Source organism: Neodiprion virginianus, chromosome 1 (assembly GCF_021901495.1).
Source record: "Neodiprion virginianus isolate iyNeoVirg1 chromosome 1, iyNeoVirg1.1, whole genome shotgun sequence".
Lineage (NCBI taxonomy): Eukaryota > Metazoa > Arthropoda > Insecta > Hymenoptera > Diprionidae > Neodiprion > Neodiprion virginianus.
Window position 1 is genome coordinate 17569692 of NC_060877.1, and position 18047 is coordinate 17587738.

Here is an 18047-nt window from a genome sequence, read left to right on the forward strand (position 1 = left end):
GCGGACTATCTTTTGACGTTTTGTTGCTATACCCTGCGATTGTTGGGTGAATTCGGCGGCAGTAGTGGGGGCGGTGAAGGCGGATGCTGCGTGGGTCCATTTTCGGATTTTTTTCCCGCAATTGAATATGTATACCTACTTGTGGCTAGCTTCAACCAATCTTTTATCGCATTTTCTATAATTAAATCTGAATATTCGACTGGATTATCTGTACACGCCAATTTTGCAGCCTCTGAAACAAGATGTGAAAAAAAAATTGTTTATTATCTGGTGGCTCAATTATGTGCACTAATAGACATCATTTCTACTCAACGCAGCAGAACCACTCACAATCACAAGTTCAGAGTTAATTATGCCAAAGTGCACGAAAAGGCTTATTCAGTTATCCTTGAATTATTTGTTGAAGAGTGAACAAAGGAGATTAAGAATAACAAATGAGTGAAAAGAATCTAATGCAGTTATAAAGCATTAAAACAAGCAAAATATTATATACATGTTTCCACCACATCGTGCAAAAAGAAGGCAGCAGCAGCACCTCACGAAATTTAATTGTAATAAACTGATTAGGTACAGGATTCCGGTCGTGAGGAGTTTATACTATTGGAAAGCTGAATTCACCATTTGCCTATTATATGTGTGTGAATGTCTTATTTTACCAATCTTCTATCTCTAAGCTCTGTACAGGACGTATTGTGGAACCGCTGAGTCTACACCATCGAAGATTAAAGGTTATTCTTTTTCGATGTCAAAATAGTCATGCTATTATTTAAAATAATCTTAAATACTTGTATCAACGTTTACTGAACATGAGTTGTAAGATAACATTTGAATGAGGATAAAAATCAAAATTCTATTCGAATTGAATTGATTTTCTCAGTATTACTGCTTTGCAAAGACACTATGCAATTCTAGGGCATAACCTCTCATGAAGTAAAAGTCGTGCTAAATGTAAATAGTTCATAATAATAAATCGAGTCAATACGTATTAAACGGTGCTTATTTCATTGGAATTCGACATATAGCTGGAAATAGCTGCGCTTTCGGCTTACTTGCCTTACATTCTCCATTTCAAACACTATTGTTCACGATTTGATTCAACATTTTTTCATAATTTTTTTTCATAGTTTCAAATGTTGTAGGTTTAGATCGAAGGAGCATCAGTTTATAATTAAAAAATGTTGAATTACTTGAGAGGTGTTAGCATACGCGCTCTTGCCTGAAATAAAATATATATTGCCTGATATGGGGGTCAAATAGAATATTAAATAAAAAGCACAAGTTTATTAATGATGATTAAAAAAATGAGTATTAAGAAATTTGTATCCCAACCAGTATAATGCAGGTCGTTGAATAGACGTGAAATAAACCAATTTTCCCACGAGGTACCGTATAATACGCGTCTATTCGACGCATTACTGTACGAGCGAACGAATTCCCGCGAACAAGATAACAAAATGTCTCTTCTTAAAACTTCGATAGAAATGCCTATTTTCAGCATTGAGACAATGTATTTTTTATTCACCGATTGTTTTTTTCAACAATAATTTTGCAAATAAGGGTCGAGTATTTCGAACGCGCCAGGCACTACGTACACGCTAGAAAAAAAAGAAAAAAAATCTGTTCCAAACATGGTTTTCAACCAACTGTAATTCTAATTATTTCGGAAAACATACTATTTGTTTCCTGTTATTCCAAAAAAATTCATCGTCTATGTCAATATATCGCGGAATCGACATCAAGACCGTTGAATAGACGTGAAATAAACCATTTTTTCCACAAGGTACCGTTTAATACGCGTCTATTCGACGCATTACTGTAGAAACTAACGAATTCCCGTGAACACGAGAAAGCAAATGTCCCTTCTTGAAAGTTTGATAGAAATGCTTATTTTCTACGTCTCTATACTATGCGTCTTTTTTATTCGAGAGAATAAACTCTTGCTTCTCTCATTCAAGATAAAGCAATGCAACAGCAAGTTATATTTCCATAATTATCCTGAATAGAAAGAACGTGATAAGAATAATAATAATTATAATGAAGCCACGTACTTACGGAGAAAAGGTTGGCAGAAATTGCTTTACAGAGACGCTCCAACGATGTGATACACTTCACAGACGGAACTACACTGAGAGCACGTGAGGCAATCGCGTACAGCGCCCCCCCTCCATCGCACCTTGCTCACTACCGAGGCCCGCCGTCAACGGCCTGTTGAACCCAAAAGCGTTGCCGAATCTTCACGGACGTTCACGATCCGGATAGATTTTACTTATTTGATCATTATTCGCCCGTTCAACGACAGCAGCGCCATAGTCGGGAGCAGAATCGAATCCTAATACTCTAATCTGTGCAGTATCATCACGAGTGTCGAAATTATTTGTACTGAAAACGGTTTTCAAATTTCTAATAATCAAGGGGATGATTTTGTAGCGAAAAAAATACACATCATTGTATAACAACTCAATGGACTGTTTGGTCCCAGGCCAGTGTCATGGCACTGTCTGGATTTTCAAACTGGAAGAGAATATCGGCTCGGAAAACATCATTCGATTCAATACACTGTGACGTGGATTTTTCTGCACCTCGGTCACTCGGAGCAAATAACCGGGAACTTACCGCGTGCACAATAATTTGGCGTCCGCGAGGTATCCTGAGCCTGAAACAATATCGCGAAGTTTGTTGGGCGCCTGGCGTGATCAACACGCCTCGAAATCGGTAATACGACACACCGCGACCATATGCTCGGTAGCTCAGTACCGCGGAGAGGGGAGGGGTAAATTTTGGGTCGAGAGAATTGCAACACAAGTACGCCAACGCGTGATGTGGCTAAATTTCTATAAAATTCCAATGGTATATTTTTCATCAGCGATAATACAAAAACAAAAAGAAATAACAATAATAAAAAAAAATAAAAAGAATGATAATACGACCACGCAAGTCGTCCTTCGCGATCTCAAATACAATGTTACTTTTATCTAAACTAAATAAGAAAGGTAGAAATACTCCAAATAAAATAAAAATAAAAAAAAATAATAACAAAAAAAAAGGTGAATAAATCTAGGAGACCTCTACGGCCTACGTGCGCTAGTCGCCGTCTTAACAATACCCTACTTCATAAAAAAAACCAGAAACAAAATCGGACTCGATGCGCTGCCCGCGAACGTCCTTTACAAAATGGAGCTGATCGCCAACTTAATACTAACTGATAATGCAAACAAAAAAAAGAAGAAGAATAAAAAAAATTAATATTAAATAACTAAATTGATGCGAGGCTCTTCGCGACACCCGCGATCCTCCTCTAAAAACGCATACTCTTATCAGCACGCACCCGAGCTTCACTTCCTCGGCGACGGCGGGACGCAGTCGCGAATTCGAATGCTCCCCGTGACTGCTCGCGACGTACACGAGAATCGAGGATGTGCCGGATGAAGTGAAATGACCCTGTGTAACGGACTTCGGTCACACTCAAACTCGAGACAATAACGTCTCGGCTCAACCCGTGGCTCGACTCGATTTTCTGGATCCCCCGAAATTAACGTTACTCTTTTACGCGCAACTCAGGCTACGGTCACCCAGCAAAAGAATCGGCAAACGAATTTCGAGTACTTTTCGACACGCAAACTACAAAACGGCTATCCTTTATCGGATCAGCCTTTACTCAATTACCCTCGAAATTCGATCGCGAGAATGTTAACAACGCTTACCGCTCCACATCCACTGTACAAATTGGCCGACTCCCTCGTGACGGCTCATTCTTCCCGACCTCGCAACGAAATCAGTTTTTTTTTTTTTCTACCGCAAAACCACTACAAAACGCTACTTCGAACAAAACGACCACCTGGGCCACTCGCCAGAACTAGAGTGATCTCGGATGGTCGCAACGCCGATCTCGTCGCGCTAATTTTTCGTGACGTCATCACCCTAAGAATGCGCAACAATCGATCGGTTATCGATTTTGGGGATTGCGCAACTTGCCGCGCACCTGTCGTCTCTACGCGGCGCAGAACTTAAGGCTAGATCGCGATGTCGTCTCCCGCGCAGCTGTACGTAGTCCTGGGGTTGGGCGGGGTGGTGCTCTCTCGTCGCTAGCTGGTGCCTCGCGGTTGCCTTGGTTGGGCGTAAGCGGGGTGAGCGGGGAGGCTGCGGCGCGCCGGCCGCCAGCGGGAATCGCGTCCGCCTTGGATTCCCTCGCTGCAGGGATCTGCGTTGCCTCCCCCTCCGCAGCCTCGGTGTCCTTCCCGCGAGATCGTCGTGGTTTCGCCTTGCCTCGAAAGATGTTCGGTGTCGGAGTTGGTCACTGGAGGGTAGCCGGTGCACTCGAAAAAAAAATAAAAACAAAAGCCTGAAATATCTGGGTCGCAATGCTCTATTTCGTCCCTGTTGAAGCTCGGGTGCGTGACTCCAGTTCTGGCGCTCTCTGAGATTATTCCGCAACTCGATTTTCCAGACCCTGATTCCGGGATCTCGCCCAGGGTTCAGGGAGTCTCTTGTAACGGGCAGGCCTAAGCGAACTGCCACGTTACAACACATAAGTATAATACATCGGTTTCCAACATTCTTCAATTTATTATCAGTGTACTATTGTGAGTCATAAAAACAACTTTCTACGTATGTTTGTTGTTCTTTTTTCTGAGATACGATAGCTCATATATTATGAAATTTTGAATGAAACTTATGTGATTCTTTACTTTACATTACCCAGATAGCTCAAAGTTGTCTGAAAGATGTCTGAAAGATAACAAATTTTTCGACAAGTCGTCTTTTAGCGAAAGCGTTAAGTCACCTAAAAGATGACGAAGAGATGTCTTATCACCCACTTTTTAACATCTTTTAGCCATGCCTAGAAGACATCTTGTAGCCAAATCTATAAAATGTTTTTTAGGCATGGCTAAAAGACGTTGTTTCGTCGCCTTTTATGCGATTATGTGTTTTCGGTAAATGTGAAATAAATGTCGTCAACCAAAATTAGTCAGATACAGATTTTATTATCCAGTATAGAACTTGGACGCATTCTATAATATTATTTAAAAGATTAAATTTGAGATATAAACTCAAATCAACCTTGTATCTAAATATGTATCACATCAAAACATCTCACCTTATAAACTCTAAATTAATTAACCTATCTAATTAATACATATCACAGTAGAGATCGAAACAAAATATAAAATTATGTTGCACGTTCAGATTTCAGGTGATACCGATATCTGTTCCCTAGTCGGCAATATTCAATTCTTTTCGGGTAATTGTATCTGAAAACTTTTTTTAACCGACATAATAGAAATGAGAAGAGGTTATGTGGATTTGATAGATCATACCCTACATGCATCAATTGATTATATGTAGCACTCGATAATCACATATCGGATATTGAATAATGAACAAAAGTTATTTAATCATATGTTCAACTATATTTATAATAATCTAACTTACTTTTTCTCCAGCTCACGAAATCACGTGCACATCAATCACGCGCACTTCGTATAACGAGGTATCAAGCAGCCATCTTGCAATCTTTGCTTAACCACACGCTGCAGTTGGCGCTAGCTGACTTATGTTCTGAAAGACGTCTTTTAGACAGCTTCTCGTTAAGTTGACAAAAGTCATCCTGGAATAGACATCTTTTAGTCGACTATAATTATTATGTCCATTAGACATTTTCAAATAGACGTCGTTGAGTCAACTACGATTAGTCTTCTTTTGAAAGACATCTATTAGACATCATTTCGCCTTGCCGAAAAGATGACTTCGTCAAGATACCTTTTCGTCATCTTTAGGACCTATGTCCTAAAAAAAAAGTGCCTAGATACAATGACGAAAAACGCAATCAAAATTTTTTCGCAAGTTTTCGATCAGAACGTATCTGAAGTATATAAATTAAAAACTTGAAAAAAAACCTCAACCTTTTAATATCAAAAAAAAAAATAAGAAAAATCTTATAAAATATAACAAAATTTAAAACACCTATTATAAGAGGATGGAGATTTCATAACTTTGAAAGATGAATAAGAAGAATGAAAAAAAATTATAAAAAAACCAGCTAGCATATAACTATGAATTTAATATAATACATTCACTCCTTTACATTCTCTGGAGTAGTTAGTTCTAAAAAAAAATATATATAAAATACTAGCAGCCCAACCCGGCTTCGCACGGGCATATAATAATATTAAGTAATGATATAAATGTTATTTTTCTAGAAACTCACTGTAAACATTGTGTATTTTCTTTTATTATACTATTATATGCCCGTGCGAAGCCGGGATGGGTTGCTAGTTAAATTATAAAGTTTTGATCAATGAAGCACAAATAAGTAAAAAACACGATTAATTTCACTGTATTATCTTCATTATAATATGAATGCAATTTACACTTCAGTCTAAGTAACACGTGGCCGGCTATGCTAACACCAAAAATTTAAAAAGTGGAAATAATTGAATTGTACGGTATTTCGTTCAATACAAAATGAATTTAATTAATTTTATAGCGTCAACAACACGTGGTAATTATGCTGTTAAAATGTAGCTTATATGACACGTTCGTAGATTTACCATAGCAGCGCCATCTATTGATTACTTACTCAACCCAGTCGAAAGGTATCGACATCTGTTAGAATCATTTGGAGTTAACAGATAATTGTGACTGTCAAATAATAACAGACAAATAATTAGCAATAAATTAAAATTGCGACTATAATTTGAGATTTAAACTATCCTATCTCTCAAGTTGGATCGAACTGCACATGGTGTGCGTATTTTATTATAATCGGTCAAGTGGTTTAGGAGTCCATTGAGGACAAACATTGTGACACCAGAGATGAGTAGGGAGGTCTCCAACGCTCGGCTTTTCGTGATACCAGCTAGATTGGAGCGTCGACGTGACACCTAGGCGGCCACGCACCGAAGGTGGCCCATTTCCGACCTGACACCTAGGCGGCCATGCACCGAAGGTGGCCCACAATCGTGTATATATAGATATACTCGGTCGCTCGAGCAAGTGGTTGCCAATCGCATCCTTGTCCCCGCTCGCACAGATGTTTCCTGGAATGCAAGAATTGGGATTTTTCTTGTTTCAATTATGAATGTCAGTGAATAAAAGTATCTCCAGATTTGATAAATTTTGGATTCAATTAGCGGACGCTGAACCAAAATAATTAACCATTCCCAGCCCGAATACTTATTTTTTTTTTTTTAATGAATATTATTTTTTTATTGATATGAAAATATGTGACGCCTGGTGTTTTCCAATATTTGTACACGCAGTCTATGTAAAACTATACGAAGCCAGCTCGATAACATTTATGCAAAATGTGCAATGGGCAAGTGGTTGGGGGAAATTATTTTTTTCTCGAACTGAATCTTCCAAAGAATCATCAGCGAATTCCGAGCAAGCTCCGTAAACATATCAAGCAAACAGACGTACACGGAAGTAGCTGTAGCGCAGCTGAGTGGATACCACATGAGAGTGGGGTATTGCGGGACACGGGTTCGATGCTGGGTCGCTTTTTATTTTTTTATTTTCTTTTTTATTTACTTATTTTTTTCTTTTAGAAGAGAACAAATAATTGAAACAATAAAATACCGAGAGTGAATCGATTTGTTCCCCGTTTTTGGCGCCTCTTTTTTTTACTTAATCCCCGCCCCTTTTTCATTACGGGTAACTCAGAAGAGAGAAAATAAATGAAAGTGAGAGTGGACCGACTTTTTCTTTCCTTACATTTTTTTTTATTTCATATTCTTGCTTAATCCCGCTTTCTTTTTTGTGTTTTTGATAACCGAGAAGAGAAAAAAAGAATGAAAAAAAAACAATTCCGAGAGTGTGTAGATTTTTTTCCATTTTTTTTTCCGTTTCGTTATTTGGTAACCCGGATCAGAAAAATTTCAGCTATCTTTCTCGCAATCATGTGTCGGCTGATCAATCCTCGCGTGCTCTTAGAAGAGAATATATATATATATATATATATATATATATATATATATATATATATATATATATATATATATATTCCCGGTTTATTGTTTTTTGCAGTATACTTCGACTTCGCCGGTCGACTCTCGATTCAAATATTTATGAGAAATTGTGCATGTATATCTCGAAATATATCCCGAAATGATGAAGTTTACAATGTATTACCATAAAAGTTTGAATCAAATATCGAGGACCCTGACTTATGTCTGGAATCAGTAGAATCACCGACGTATCATTAATTGTCATTGCAGTTGATTTCTACTTTTCCTAAATATCATTGAATACCCTGAAAATGTTCTGAAAATATCCTTGAATTTTTTATGGATTCTTTAGTAGGCACCACGAATAAAATGCGTATGCTCTATTCGAAAGGGTGACCAATGTAAAGAATGTCGCACGAAAGCTGGTTGTGTTGGGATAATGGTCAACATGGAGTCGAATGCACCATGTCCACTCCTTGTGCTGTCATTTCAAACAGAACAATCTCTAGGAAGACGTGCACTTGGCCAAACAATCAACGAACGTACGTCAGAAAATAGAATAAATGTTGTCATTACCCAATATTATTATTATTCTTATTACTATCAGGAATATCATCATTATTATTATTAGTCTTTTTTGTATGGTTTTTATTTTTGCTGCAGAAATTTTGGTTACATGCGATTGAGTATAGTGTTGACCACTACTGCCAACGCTCGTTCCTCCGTCGTCCGCGGGTCCGAAGACGTCTTCTTCGACGGACCGTCAGTCTGCTTTCGGAACCGCGGATTCCGAGACACTCGCTTGTCCCGCTTGTTCGAGGTGGATCTGGCCACCTTGTGTAATTTTGGAGCATCTGACGCAGATGCGGACGTTTTTTCTTCTTTTTTCTTCTTCGACTTTTTCTTATCCCACCATCGCCAATTTTTTTTTTTTTTTCTTATTCTCGTTCGGGGTAGCTGTAAAAGCAGAACAACACAACTGAGAGTAACCTATTGCAGTCCACTACAATCATCTACGCTGGTCCGCGTGGAAAATTAAAAAAAAAAACCATATAAGGTCGTATACGACTTCACCCGATTTCTTTTTAACTTTCTATGAAGTATTTGTAAAAAAAAAAATTGAAAGTAAAAGTTGTAGTTTTCGATCTTCTTTTTAATAACATTGGCATCATAATTTTGACGGCCCTGTAAACTCTATTTTCCATGAAACAATTTTTTTTAAATAGTTTTCTCCAGACAGACCACTTTTCCGTAAGATTCCATAAAAAATCACCAGATCGGGCCCGCCTAGAGTTCTGGACTTAAAAAGTAAAATCTAAATCAAATCATGCGACTGTACAATGTTTTTTTTAGAGTCCACAACCCTACACGACTGCATTCTGACGATTCTTTTACTGAATCTACACATTTCGCCGAAGATTTACTAAAGTTGGTAACAAAATAAGTGTATTCTTTTTATTAAAAAAACAATCTAAATATGCAAATTGCATAAAGTATCCATCCGCGAGCAGGGCTTGCTATACCTCTTACTCTTTCGCAATACCGAATGGAAAACTTACAACCTTCTCCAGCATTGTCTGTGTAAGCTATGTGTAAGGCTCCACTGTATGTTTGGAATGCCGATATTGATATGGTGAGTAAAAAAGCGCACCGCATGCATCACACAAGTACTTACGATTCGGAGTTTTTGGGACCTCCGCGCTGTCCGAGGCAACACCAGGTTGAGGCGTTGTATTTTCATCCATCCTGCAATGAATAAAATATTCTTTGTACAGATGGGGTGTAGGGAATAAGACCGGAATAAGTCGGGATGCGAACATGTCGGGTCAATTGTTATTGAGGAAGGGGGACTCTGCATAGAGGCCTTAACATTTTTTTATTTATGGAAACAAAAGTCGTATCTACAATCCGAAACGATAGATTGTTCGAAATGCTTCAATCGGGGTGTTAGAAAAATTGAAATTGGTATGTAACAAATTGTCGGAAGCGTTGTTTAGGAAATATTTTTTTTTGTTTAAAAAAAATGCATCTCCTACAATTTATTAGATTCCGATGAGAATATTTGATGACATGATTGTTGAACGGTTACCAACAAACGCTGATTCGGGATTTCCAAAGCGCTTTGTGCGCGTACTCACATTTCGTCCTGGTTGACGATCCGATTTAACGCCTCCATCTCCGTCGGCAAAGTGTCAACAGGATTCGTCTGTACATAAGACAAGGAATATGCGATAATTCTGTTTGCAGCATTCAGTTTATTACGACTGCCATTGTTTCGTCCTATGAACGATTAAAATGCTAATCGACAACGCATACTGAAATGTTGATACAGGATATTCTTTCTCAACTCTTACGATTTTGCGTACGCGGGTTAGCGATTTTACCGTTCGTCTGAAAATTACTTTCGTTTTACTATGTACACAAGGGTGGTCGTTAGATGGCTTTTTTTGGAATTTCAATGTTGGATGGTCGTAGATCAGCTTGAAATATATTTTTTTTAAATCTCTAATTTTCAAAAATTTTTATTCTGAGCCCTTAGTGACCCTGCTGGCCCGTAATTTTCTTCGCTCAAAATAAAAATCTGAAAGAGATTAAAAATTTTTTTTTTATATAGTTAAAGCCGATCTACGACAATCTAACATTGAAATTGCAAAAAAGCAATTTAACGACCAATCTAATATCTATGGGGCATTCCACATCAAATTGCAACCAATGTACCTCACCTCCTCTCATTTTGATAATTTGTTAGTAGGATCTTGCAACCGACCCACAAGGGTCTCGGAATTTTTTTCAGATTTTTTTAGCCACTGGTGAAATTTAAAAAAAAAACGGAAAACCAATTTCGAGAACGACATTTTTAAAAATCTGAACAAATTCACACTGATTTTATGATTTAAAATACGATCCCATTATCGTGTCGTGCTTACAAATCATATTTTTAATTATAAAATCAGTGTGAATTTTTTCAGAATTTTAAAAGAAGCGTTTTCGGAATTGGTTTTTCAGTTTTTTTCTATTTCAGTGGTGGCTAAAGAAATCTGCAAAAAATTCCGACACTGTTTTAAGTCGGTTGAAATCGTGGTTGCAACATCATACAATGATCAAAATCGAAGAGGGTGAGGTGCATGGGTTGTAAATTTGACGTGGAATGCCCCATATACAATATATATCTATTAGGATGGTCGTTAAACGGATTTTTTACGTTAATGGCTTCGAATATAAAAAACCATCTCTAATTTTTTCAGATTTTTATTTCGAGCTTTTAGTGGCCTTATTGGTCAGTGATTTTCTTTTTAATCAGAAAAAAAGGGAATTTTATTATTTCCGGAATCTTGCCTATTGACAGTGGTCTCAGATAAGAAATATCTTCAGGATTACGGAAAAAATTATTTAAAAAATCCCACCTGTGCGCAAAATTGTTAAGAATCGATTTGAATACCAAAAAATTAAGGATATTTGGAAATTGAGGAAAATGTTTTCCCAAAAGAAAAAAAAGGAAAAATAATCGAAAATGTGTACTATATTCTTGGGCATTAGAAGGGAATTCCCCACACATCTTCCTATACAATCAAAAATAAAAACGTTTGCCAATTCAAGGAAAATTAAATAAAGTATAAAATACAACTACAGGTCCTTCCCTTTATTTCTCTTCTTAATCTAAGTAAATAGACGAGCGTCAAACCTGCCGGTTTTTCCATACATGTAAAATAATTATGTTATTTACTTACCATCTTGATACCTCGAGAGCTGGCACTAAACTGAACACTGTGAAGCCTCTTAACTGGCTGCCTATATCAGAAAAGGGGAGAGGTCCATACATTGTTGCTACTGAAATAATTTTGTCGTTCCGATCTCGCATCTCTCAAAATTATATATCCCGAAACGACGAAGTTTACAATGCATTACATTGTATGCGATCACGGCTTCCCCCAAATCTAGCTAGCAATTTTTCGATCGTCAGTCGCAACTCGTGTTACGAATGCTTCAACATCGTAATCTCGTAATAAGGGAGTGACTTCTGTATGTGCTTTGCTGCGTCGAAAAACATACAAAAATGGATAAAAACAAACCGCAACGTGCGCGCGATCTCTGCGCTTACCGTGGTTGTAAGAATTCTAAATTTACGGGAACAAAACTATACAGATTTCCTGTGGCAGGAGATTGCCGCCTTGATGCGTGGGTAAAAAATACCGGTAAGTGTTGCATTGTAATTATTTGCATTTTTTCTCGAAATGGAAAAGTGCAAGAATCTCGGAGAACAGTGAAATCCAAAATAACTAACGCTATGCGAAAAAGGATGTACTGAAGAATGCTTGGTATATTTATTTCTTAATTTTTTTAAAAATTTTTTTTTTATTTTTTTTTCGATTCTATCAAGCATACAAATTTTTTTTTTTCAAATTTCATTTCCTAAATGAAAAATGAGTGCTTTCATGCATCATGAGAAACGTCTGCCCTGTGGCAGACGTCTGCCGAGAAACGTATGCCGTGTTTCTTGATAATGCAAAAAACTTGTAAAAAAATTGTGGTGGGAAAAAATTGTTGAACAAATTTCCGTTCATGTTCCTTTCTTATATTATAGAATGAATTTGTTCTTTTCTCTGAACATGTATGAAATTGTTCAGAATTTTCACTCCATTTTAAATTCAATTTTTATAATTTTGGTAAAATCGTGATAGGTGAATTTTTGATACATGTTAGGAGAAATATTCCGTGTTGCATCTAAGAAGTATGCGGGGTATTAAACGATCAGAAATTAAACCTATATGAATTCTCGCAAAGAGACAATTAAAAAAAAAAATCATTGCACTTGCTTGCAAATATATTTACATTAATTTCATAGTAGAAGAAATAAAGTTTTCTGAAGGTTTTCTGAACAACATTTTTTTAAACGATTGATTTCAAACTTTTTCACTTTACGATGACAACAAAAAATGTTCTTCGCATCTGCAGAATGTTTTTTTTTTTTACTGATTTTTACCTTATCTCAAAGTACTCAAAATTATCACCAAAACTCACTTTTGGTAGGAAAAAAAAATTCTTCCATCGAGTTTCAAAGTCAATATATTCACACGGCGCGGTTTGGCGCAGATGAGTCACTTGTTAATGCAGGTACATTTTTTCCGAAATCGCAGGCAATAAGTACTTGCTGAATTTATCACCGGAAACATTACGGACGTGGGAGTTATGCCGGGAGCATTTCAGCCCGATGTACTTCATTGGCAACAGACTTTCGCAACAGGCGATTCCTCTTATGTTTCTCGAGAGTGTTGACGATTCGAAGGCCAACCCAGAAGTCCGACCTTCATTCACATATGTGGAAGGTCCAGTGGATGATTGCGCAGTCCGTACAATGGTAAGTGATGCAATTTCTCTTGCAATGCCGCACCCGGTCGAGTTCGAGTCGTTGATTCTCAACGATTCTGCCGATGAACCGGTGCCGTTCATTTCCGCGTTTGCGGCGAACCACTCTGTCATACCGGCGGGTACCGTTTCCTCGGGTTTGACGGAAACGGTGCTTGTTATGCCTTGTGACTCTGTAGAGGTACAAAGCACAGGTGAGTCCGCCTTTGATACGGTTCACTCGTCGGCATCGGCGTGTGTGCCTACGGGCGTAGGTGAAGAAGATTTGCACGTTTCGGAGCATGCGCGTAAGTATAGGAAGACAGTGGTGAGCTTTGCTGATTCGGATGACGAAAATTGCACGTGGATGAGCGTAGAACCGCAACCCGATGATAGTAACCCTGCATGTCAGACGCCTGAGGGACACATGTCATGTGTGGGTGATCTGTCACTTCATGCAAAAGTATTGCGTCATCTACGTAAACAAAATGCCGCTTTGATACGGGAAAACGCATCGAAGACGAAAACGATTCGACAACTCCGTCAGAAGCTGAAACGAGCTTTGAGGACAGGTGCACGTGTGGAGAGAAAAAAATTGTCCCTCGATAGTTTTCTTGATCAGCAAAAGAGTTTGCGGCCGGCAGCAAGAACGATGATGAAGCTCCAATTGCACCGGAAAAATGCTCCTTACTCGGAGGAAGAAAAAGATCTTGCAAAGCAGCTTTTTTATTACTCAGCGTCTGCGTATACGCGTTTGAGAGATGCAGGATGCATGTTTTCGGCGGAAAGTACCGTGCGCAATTGGATCTCGGAGGTTGACATAAAACCCGGCTTCTGCGATTTCATATTCCAGAAGTTGAAAGTCAAAATTGAAGAGTTGCCTATCGAAAATAGGGTATGCGCTCTAAAATGGGACGAGATGACAATCAAACAATTTGAAGAATATTCGGAGAAATTCGATTGCATCGAAGGTCTGGTTGATCTCGGCCCACTCGGTCGAAGGGATGAACGCGCGCGCTACGTCTTCGTTTTTTGCGTCGACAGTTTGAACGCAAATCAATCATGGCGTCAACAACTCGCGTATTTTCTTCCCGGGACTGGCATGAAGGCCGAGGAGATTCATACCTTGGTCGATGAATGCCTCCGTCGATTGCATGAAGCTGGAGCCGTAGTTCACCTCGTGACATGTGATCAGGGTCCCTCGAACCAAAAATTGTTCAATTCTTGTTTAAAAGTGTCAGAGGAGAGTCCGTGCTTTATGAGCGGTGGCCGAAATTACTTTGCGTCATTCGACTTTCCTCATTTGATAAAACGTCTTTTGAGCACGTTGCGAACACACAAAATACTGTACTGGAGGGGTCAGATTATCGCTTCGTACGAAGATTTTGTAAAAACTTGGAGATACGATAACTGCAGTACTACCTCGAATCCACTCTCTCACATCTCCGAGGCGCACTTGTTTCCATCGTCCTTTCAGGCGATGAACGTTAAGCGTGCTTTTCAAATTTTGAGCCGCCGTTTTGCAGCGGCAATAACAACTGCAGGCAAGGATCCGCACGGGCTCAACACGGAAACGTGGCAGGCTAGCGCAGCTTTTGCTGAGCGTATGAATAAAGTCATCGATTCATGCAATGCCTATGAGCTTTTGTGCCGAAATCCTGATAAGCGTGCGCTTGCCGACAAGAATCCTGAGATCGAGGAAACACTGACAGAGTTCATGAAGTTTTCTTCGGAATGGACGATTGCTGACCCAAGGAGAAAGGGGACGGCTGAAAATACTTCGCAACCACCGGTAATGAAAAAGGTGCCTTGTCTGAGAGGTCTGCCTCTGACAGTAAGAGCTATTCTACTTACGTATACGACGATAAAAGAGAAGTATCCCGGATTCGAGTTGGCAGCCGGACTGTGCAACCAAGATTCCGTCGAACACCTCTTCTCGAAATTTCGCCAGCGAGGTGGTCACAACCCAAATCCCACGGCTCGGATGGTTCGCTTGTCTCTGAGACACATCCTTTCTACCGGATACATCGGCAGCGGCAGCAGAGGAAATGTACAATGTCCTGACGCCGTTGCTTTGATAGAACCCTGCACGATGGTAGCTCGGGCTTTCGATACGCCAGAGAGTAGGTATGCCTGCGGATCCCACCGAACACGAATTCGACGAGGATACGGCAGAAGTTGAAAATGCTGTGGAAGCTCTGAGGCAAGAGCAGGAAACAGAAATAGCGAATGCGGAGACGTCGAAAGAAACGAAGTTACCGAGCTACGAACTTTGTGCAATCAATTATTTTGCTGGTTACGTAGCTCAGCGCAACCTGCGCAAATTTCCGTGCGATCGATGTCGTTTTGAAACCCTTAAAACTCCGATAGAAGCGTCATCGCCGAATGAGGTGTATACTGAACTTCGGGAATATGAACATGCTGACGCTGATGCGCCATCGGTGTCATATCTTAGCCGGCCCACAGACAAGTTCGAAAGCATCGTCAGATCGCAACTCGAAGCTTTTTATCGATTGTGGAAGACGCACTGGGCTTGCGAAGGTCTTTTGATCAATCTTATAGATGATATTATTACAGATACTGCCAGATTGTATCCTGACTGGTTTCACGAAGGTGATGAATGCCTTCAGCATCGCATAGAGCTTCTACGCTTTATGGTCAAAGTGAAGGTTTTCGCTCAGACTACATTCAACAATCGGGCAGTAGGATCATCTCGTACTATACACAAGCTGAACAGTAAGTTACAAAAAATTAAAGGTATTTAAATTGAATCGAAAGCTCTTAATGCGAAGATGTACCCTGACGTCAACCGGAGGCTCCATAGCTGCGCTTCATGACACTTTCTGTTGTGAAGACGTACCCGGGGAGGCTCAGTGAGTTGCGCTTAAGCATTCTCTTATTGAAGTCGTACCTGGCGATTGCCAGAGGCTCTATGAGCTGCGCTTCATGTATTTCCTTTTTTTGAAGTCGTACCTGGCGATTGCCAGAGGCTCTATGAGCTGCGCTTCATGTATTTCCTTTTTTTTTGGTTTGAAGTCGTACCTGCCGATTGCCAGAGGCTCTATGAGCTGCGCTTCATGTATTTCCTTTTTTTTGGTTTGAAGTCGTACCTGGCAATTAACAGAGGCTCTGCGAGCTGCGCTTCAACCCGTATATAAATTTTTTGGTTGAATATCGGAAAATGGCATATAGCCCTAATGGCTAGCTAGTTTACATGCTATAATAATTTAACTGGCGAATCACTGGCTCTATACGTAATGTTTCTATATTTAACCCAAAAATTTAAATACGGGAACGGGGGGTGGTGTTGATTGCCTTCTCGTGGTGCCCCCCGAAAACGAGTGCATTAATTTTTCTTGCTGAATATCAAGTTAAATGTTCATGCTTATTATCCTGATTCAAGAATAGTTTGGAATATTATTAATTTCATTCCAATTATAGTGCACTCGGCTAAACAATCAACAAAAGTATGATTCACAAAATTCTTTCAACACTTTTCTTATTGACGTTCTGTGAAATCCAGATTTTTTCTCATCCGGGTTACCATGTTACGTCCGTGGGTAGAGTTTACTCCTGAGCGGAAGGAGTAACCTGGTTGGCTTCGCTTTTACGTTTCAGGTCAACCGGAAATCAGGATGGGATTGACTAAACTGAAGTATATTGATATGTCGATTATAAGTTTATTCCGTAGAACATGAGATAGCGGTAGGAATGAGTTGTGTGTTGCGAAAAGATATATATGAAGGCTAGATGTGGAATTGTCGAGTGTCAGAATAGGAGTGTACCTAGAGACGTGAAACGTACGGGTGCAGAAAAGGTGTGACAAAGCTAGAAGTAGGGAATGGAATTTGAAGAGTAAGCATGATAGTGAATAGCGTGAGACTACGTAGAGATGAGAGGACAGGACAGAACTGTGGGAGAGTTAGCGAGTAGGAAAAATAGAAAGAAGTGTTATGTTGGACGTAACACCCCCCCAGTCAGAGGGAGCATAGCGGTAGGTATGGTCCCGAATATGGGAAGCAAGAAGGTGGAAATGTGAAACATGATTTTAAAGTATGTGCTTAAAATTAGTTTTACAATTATTCTTATTATAGGTAGTGTATGGTTTATATTCTGGATTACGTATGAGCGTAAGGCATAAAGTTATAATACTATGGTTACATAATGTTGTTTAAAGCTAGGCGCCTAGGGTTAATGCGCATGGAAGCGGGTTAGTACTTAAGACTAAACAACAATGATTTTTTTTTGATTAGCTGGGTACTAAGTAATACCATTTTTTTTTTTTCTTGATATATCGAGATACAGAGTTTGACCTATTTTTACAATGATATTGGTTATGAGTGTAGATATATTTTGGGCTAATTTTAAACTAAGGGTATAAGATCGTCACTACAATTATTTTAGTGCAGTAGTGTACACAAGTATTTATTTTATTTATGTCTGTTTGACAGCGCAACAGCAGATCTTGATAGCAATATAGTAATTGCCTATTTGTAATAAGGTTTTCGTAAGGTGGGTGGGTTTAAAGGAAGCGGAAGTGGTGTGTGAGGAACTGCATGATGGGTTTCTACTTCGTTGGGAATGGGTAGGACGGAAGAAGTAGGTGGGTGAATAACATTCAGCTCGATTGGATTGTCATACCCTGTTTGTATGGCTCTAAATGTCTGGTTCGTCTTTTTTGTTTTGCAATGTGTGCACAGAGTAATGACCTTGCATGAGTGACGGTAGAATAAGTATAGGGTTGCGAGAGATAGCAAA

At 39.2% G+C, this 18047-nt stretch overlaps 1 long non-coding RNA gene across 1 annotated transcript; it reads left to right on the forward strand.

The window, feature by feature from the left end:
- Positions 1-6840: 6840 nt before the first annotated feature.
- Positions 6841-7114, forward strand: LOC124306411 (uncharacterized). Its single transcript, XR_006908603.1, has 2 exons — positions 6841-6902; positions 6947-7114. It is a non-coding gene; the product is annotated as an uncharacterized LOC124306411 (long non-coding RNA).
- Positions 7115-18047: the final 10933 nt, after the last annotated feature.